The following is a 6,948-nucleotide window of genomic DNA, read 5'->3' as shown; positions in this document are numbered from 1 at the left end:
GAATATATCAATTGTTTCTCTCCGATGTCCACTGTTTTTCTGCCACCAGTATGCACACGCAACTGCTTTGACGTGACTGTGATGTCCACTCAAAATTGGTCTATAATACCATAATTAATTAGTTGATTTATATTGTGTATTTATCATTTAAATAACTTGTAGCTAATGTTGGTGAAAAAACAGTGAAGCAAAAAGTCTTTGCTTCTGACATGTTGTGGAGTGTAAGCATGAAGTAGAATAAAATGGAAACAGTCCAAGAGCAAGTACCTCAAAATTACAGTACAGCACTGTGAAATGTGAATTACATTGTAGCACTGCTTACATTTTAGGTCATTGGGATGGCTGGTTGTTGCTGATGCAAAGAATTTTAGTCACAAACACAAAAATAGGCAAGCCCCGCCCCGCCGTGACGTCACGGCTCACGAGTCTTTGAGGGAGGCCATGTTTACCTCCAAATAATTGAAGCAGCATGAAATGAGAACATATGTTGTTATTACTCTTTAGACTTTCTTTTGGATTTTGTTTCAGAGAAGACTTATCTCGGTTGAACCTGAGATTATTTCTCAGTCACTTTTGCCCGTTCCCCACCCCCACCCCTCGGCGGGGTTAACAGAGCCCGCCCCCTCTCCTCTCTCCCCGGCTGCCTCCGCCTCTCTTCCCTGGTCTGTCATCCACACCGCTGTTGTTGCAGCCATTTTACCGTGGAGCGTCGGCACAGCGGCGACCGGAGGATGCCGAAACAGCGCCGTTAAAAGGTAATTCCTCTTTTTTGTTGGGCATTTTCATTCGCGTCGGTAACTTTCACGTTTCCGACTCAGCAAACACGTCGGATAATGTCGGCGGAGCTGAGGGCCAGGCCGGCCGGAGGGGCTGAGGGAGCCTCCACAACTAGCTGCTCAGACAGAGGAAAGATTGCTGGGAGAGTGTTTGGCGAGCAAGGCTTGTCGCTGGCAGTTCACAAGTCCGTGTGAAAAATGGCGACGTTTTTCATCAAGCCACTGAAAGTTGTAAATGATCTGTGCAGCGGTTACATGGATGTACATGCGGCCACAGTTTGAGTGTTTTGGAGAGCTGTGTTACACAAATTATACTGTCTTTCGCGCGTTCGTAAAGGGGGCGCTCCAGAGCTACACAACGACGTAGGTTTACGCACGTTTTGTAGCCTAACCTCTATTAGCTAGTCTGTTGTTTTTTCTTCTTTTCTAGTGGTTCTGATGTTAGTTTTTAAAAATATAGTGACACCAGTTAAGGTTTCTTTGTTCTTTACAAGTAAACACATCCTGTTTATGTTGTTAGTTTCCTTGCCGGAGTCCAGACCTCTAAATCCACCCATTCCATCAAATTGGCTGAATCGTCTGGCAATTGATCCAATGATTGCTACTGCGGGATTAACGATTAGCCAATTAATGCCATGGGCAGTACTAGTGCAGTTGTCTAGCTGTTGTTAAATGTTGTTTAGTTGTGGACTGAGAAATATCAACAATAGCGTGATACAGGGAGGGATTATGTTTTTCTGAAGGCTGACACGGAAGTTAGCCTCGCCCTGGTTCCCTCATCAACAAAAAAATGTTATTTTTCCATTTGATTTAGTATTATTACCCAAAATAAGCTCAGTAGCAAACACAAGTTTACGATACGTTTTGATCACCAAGATATTCTTAACAAATGAAAACCACTTTTATGTTTGTTAAAATGTAGATGCAATAGTCAGAAGTTAAAAGCTAACATTAGGATGTAAAACTACACTACATTCGCATGACTTATGGACCCTTTTACTGTTAGTAAACAGTATGACTTATTTTGGTGGGCGGGGTTTAGCTGGAGACAAAACTATTCTCCCCAGTTATCATTTAGCGCTAGCTAGCAAGTTTTGTTGGCTTGTTTTAGACAATGGAGGAAGATGATGATGATGTTTTTGTTGACGGGCAGTGGCGGCTGTTATGTGATAAAATTTCAGTTTTGAGCTGTGACTCCTTCTTTTGTGGCTCCCAATAACACGAGACAACATTTTAAGACTTGTATGTAGCCTACAGCCCTGTGGTGGAGAGGCGTGTTTTGCCTCCAGCTAACAAACTGACGTCATTGTGACATTGTCCCTAAAAGGGTCTATAAGGCTGCTTAGCCACGTTTGGTGTGATTACGTTTTGTAGTTTCATTTAGCCACATTGTTAGCAGCCACCTTTATTAAGACACCTTAAAGCTTTAAATATCACAAGTTGGGTGTATACTGACGTATTTATTGTTGTAGAATGAAACGTGAAAGTCTAAAGGTTTTGTGAACCACACACCTTATTCCAGGCAGCTAGCCTCAACAAAAACCTAGCCAAAGATCTTTGGCTTCGACATGAGGGGGCCAGAAGTGCAGAGATGCTAACTAATTTCCGCGTTTTAGGGCTCATTTCAACAGCACTCCGACTGCCATAGACAACATAGACGCTGCTGTGAAGGCTATTCCAAATTTAAAGTCTGGGTAGAGCAAAAATACATGTCTTGAGTTTGTCACGTCTCAAAAAATGTATTATGAATGACCCAGATAAATTTGAATAATTTAGGAAAATTGCCAAACATATAAAATCAGGTTTTAAAATCATGAAAAATCTAGCAGGATTTGCTCTGAGACACTGGGGGCGTGTCTGCTGAAGCCAAAGAACAAACTGCTGCACAGCGACAGACACTCCTCCAGGAGCTAACAGCAGCTAACGTTAGCACAAAGCACACACCCACAGCAGTGAGTGGTAACTGCTGGGCTGGGTAGCTGAATCGGGCTTAAAGATTGACAGATACATTTGTGATGGCTATTTTGTGTGCGTTTATGACTGCGGCATTTAACAGAGTTGTTTAATGTAGCTATTACACTGAAACAGCTAACGGCTTAACGGCTATGAAAGCGTGTCGCACGTAGCTAAGCTGCCACTGCCACTCAGGGGATCAAAGGGATATAGTGGGGTAGGGGTTATGCCAAGGATGGCGTGTGTCATCAAGCCATGATTTCAATCCCGCTAAAGATTTCTGGACATGAAAACAGTGTTTTAACAGTGTAAATGGTCCAACTATTCAATGCTTTGTAGTTAAGCCTAAGTAGGCCTGTTTTCTAACACTTATAATGTGATTCGAAAAATCAAATGTTATTTTTCCCAGACTTAAGCGTATCATCTCAGTATTGCTTAACATAGTTGTTTGTTTTTTACTTTATCCACTCCGCTATTATAACCCCGGCAAAACCAGTATGTTGTAGACTTCGATGGTATCTATTACCCTCCCGGAATGTCACCAGGCTGTATGATTTATGACACTAAACCTTGCTTTGTGCTGCAAGCGCTCACAAAATGTCACAAAAGGGAATTTTCTTGCACTTATTTTCCTTAAGAGAGAATACAGCTGTACACCTTCTGATTTCAAGTTTCTGTATGTGACCAATTTGAGACCAGCTTATTTGCCTTGTTACGTCTTTATACAACACACCTCAATCAAAATGAAACTCACCAAAACGTCTTGGTTGGTCTCATTAGTCATTTAGTTAGTCCACTGTCCCAGCAATCACCAACTCTAGTTTGGTTAAGATAAACCTTTAAATTGCCGAGTTAGATTTAGAAATAAGCTATTTTTCCTTGTGGTGTCTCTGCTCTTTATCCACTGCTGCAGACTGCCTGTTTACTGTTGGCCCTGTAACGTTATCCCCACCTCTGGCAGTCAGCTCTACCGCCTGTTACACCAGACTGACCTCTGGTGGCACCTGATGTGTACTACATACAAAACATCCTCAATACAGACCCTCCAGCATGAGGTTAATAGAAAAGATTAGCGTCTGTATTTTTATGGTATTATAATCAAACTGTCCAGATTTCTAAATACCCTGGAATATGGTGATACCGCCCGCAGTCTATTGTTTACACATGGCTGCACATCAACGTCAACTTAAAACAGTGTGAGTTTCAGACGTGTAATGAGTTGACAGTTCTGTTTGATATTAGGAAGTGTTGTCAGTTTTTTTGACCTGTAATCTTGGAGACCTTTGAAACAATGGAGAGCCAGAGAATAAAAAAATGGATGAGGTTATCTTGTTAAACTTACAGAAAGCAAGATAGCTAGCTGGATAGGAGCTTCTCCCTCTTCAGTAACCCTTTATTAAATGAAATAAGATACTATCTTGTCAGTAAAATGGTCGTTAAGCTCAGAGAAAAATGAAAGTAGCTTTGAGAGCCATGTGACAGACTAGTGCTTTCATGTTCCTTGCTGGCCAGCGTGTACATTGTTACCTTGTGAGCTGTAGTCTAGTTGTTCGTCAGTGAGCTTCTGACACAGCCTCTTTTGCTAGGCTACTTCCTGCTCTGATCTGACTTAAAAACAGGTTTCCTTTTTACAAACATTCCAGGATGTGTGCTCAGCATGGAGGTTGAAAACACCTTGCCACAATGTAATGATAATAAATTATACTGAATTTCACTATTTAGAAATAAAGGAACTTGTCGGAAATTAGTCAGATAATGTTTTAAGGTAATTTGTTGCAGTGCTTCTAGCTCGCTAACATGGCACATATTCCAGTGAGAGGTAGCAGCTAGTAGCAAACGATAAACTATCCACCACCTTCATGTACTTAACACTGGTTTATAAAATTGCAAAAACTTCCATAGTCTGAAATCCTTTGTTATCTCAGTTTATGATGATGTTTAGGATTTTTGGAATTATAGAAACATTTTTATGGTTCTGCGCCAGTGTTAGCCGAGGCCGGAGGCATTGTGTTTTCAGGTTCTTTGTACGTAGGTACATCCCATCATTGTGAACAGGATATCTCAAGAACACAACAAGGGAATGCCTTCAGATTTGGCACAAATGACCACTTTGGCTCAACGATAAACTGATTTGATTTTGGTGGTCATAGGTCAAAGGTCATTGTGACCATGTCTGTCTCATTCTTGTGAACATGATCTCGAGAACACCTTGAGGGAATTTCTTAAAATTTGGCACAAACGTTGATGTGGACTCAGTGATGAACTGATTAGATATTGGTGGTCATGATTCAAAAGTCAAGGTTGCTGTGACCTTGCATCTATCTCATTCCTGTGAACGCGATATCTCAAGACCACCTTAAAGGAATTTCTTTAAATTTTGCACGAACATTCACTTGGACTCAGTGATGAACTGATTAGATTTAGGTGGTCAAAGGTATAAAGTCAGAGTCGCTGTGACCTCATCTGTTTCATTCTTGTGAACTTGATATCTCAATAAGATCTTGAGGGAATTTCTTCCAATATGGCACAAACGTTCACTTAGACTTAATGATGAAATCGTTAGATCTTCGTGTTCATAGGTCAAAGGACAAGTCTATGTGACCTCATCTGTCTCATTCTTGTGAAAGCGATATCTTAAAAATACCTTGAAGGGATTTCTTCAAATTTGGCACAAATGTTCACTTGGACTCAATGATAAACTGACTAGATTTTGGTAGTCAAAAGTCAAGACCACTGTGACTTTTTCATTCTCATTTTTGTGAATGTGATATCTCAAGAACACTGCGAAGGAAGTTCTTCAAATTTGGCACAATTTGTTCACTGAGACTCAAACAATGAACTGATTGGATTTGGGTGGTCAAATGTCAAGGTCACTTTGACCTTCCATCTGTGTCATTCTCATGAACACGACATCTCAACAACACCTCACGGGAGACTGACCTAATAGAAATAGCTAACTTTCAATCAATTCAATCAATTTTATTAATCAGGGCTTGACGCTAACCTTTTTCCCAAGGAGCACATGTGCTCCTAAGTTGAAAAAGTAAGGAGCGCACAAAGAACTTTTAGGGGCACAATGTAAATTGATCAAATAATGTGTTTTCCGTAATAAACATGATGCAAATAGACATTTACAAGCAAAATTATTTAATGAATTTGTATACAAAATGTACAGAAAGCAGTCTTTCCTCTAGGATTTTTTTCAGCAGCCGGGGGGGGCGGGTGAGAGTGAGAGACATCCCTCAATTGGGACCCACGGTACAATACCAGTGAAAGTATCATGGTTCTGAGTAGTATCAGGATACCACAGTGAAAATGAGGCAGATGTGCCTTTTGTCATTTATAAAAAGATAAATCACTTTTCTATAATACATCAATGATATTTCAATGGAATAAATTACTTACTGACTTATTCATCTTCAAAAACAGCATCAATAAGTGATTAACATAGGGGGGATCAAAATAAAATAAAATAAATAAATGAAATAAAAATCAACCAGCCACCCTCCTCCCCTGACAAGTCCCTTCATAAGTAACGAACAGTCCCTAAAGTTTCTCCTCTGATAGGCCACATACTGTGTGCCGCCATTGCTCAGCTGTTCAGGTACTTTTGGGCAGTCATGACAACAAGTTATTCACCTGGAGCCGGACTTCTTCGCCGGTAAGCCGTTACAATGCGCCGCCCTATTTGACAGGAATACATTTTTTATGCCTCCGCACCGGCAATAGCTGTGGCCAGAGGCGTTATGTTGTCAGGATGTCTGACTGTCCCATGCTTGATATGATATCCAAAGAACGCCTCAAGAGAATCTCATGAAATTTGGAACAAATGTCCACTTTGACTCAATGATAGACTGAATACAAAAACTTTATTCTAACTGTTGCACAGTACAATTAGATGAAAATACACATTTGTGTGTGGTGTGTATTTCAGATTTAGAGCTTGTATCATCTCCCTGAGAATATATAACAACAAAAAGTGATTCTCTGATTTCTACAGTAACACTATTACCTCAAATTAACCACAGCAATGTAATAAAAAATACTTACATGCAATCATGCTTGGGCTCTGTTATTTACGTGACAACACCTGAACAGAACACACACACACACACATTGGCTGTTTGTTTCTACCGCTCCCCTCGCTGGAAGCGGACCTCCTGCCGCCCGCCTCCGCCTTGATTAAACGCTGAAAATAAAATAAAAGAGGGAGACAGGT

The 6,948-nt window shown here is 40.7% G+C and overlaps 1 protein-coding gene across 1 annotated transcript in view; it reads left to right on the top strand.

Annotated features, from left to right (window-relative positions):
• Positions 1 to 558: 558 nt before the first annotated feature.
• Positions 559 to 6,948, top strand: part of ccdc71 (coiled-coil domain containing 71) — a 34,409-nt gene continuing 28,019 nt past the window's right edge. The window contains exon 1 of the mRNA XM_050038374.1: positions 559 to 755. The gene's annotated coding sequence lies outside the window, so the exon portion shown is untranslated. The remainder of the gene's footprint in view (positions 756 to 6,948) is intronic.

Source organism: Epinephelus moara, chromosome 24 (assembly GCF_006386435.1).
Source record: "Epinephelus moara isolate mb chromosome 24, YSFRI_EMoa_1.0, whole genome shotgun sequence".
Classification (NCBI taxonomy): domain Eukaryota; kingdom Metazoa; phylum Chordata; class Actinopteri; order Perciformes; family Serranidae; genus Epinephelus; species Epinephelus moara.
The sequence above is the reverse complement of the archived record's forward strand: the minus strand, read 5'-3'. Positions and strand labels throughout refer to the sequence as shown.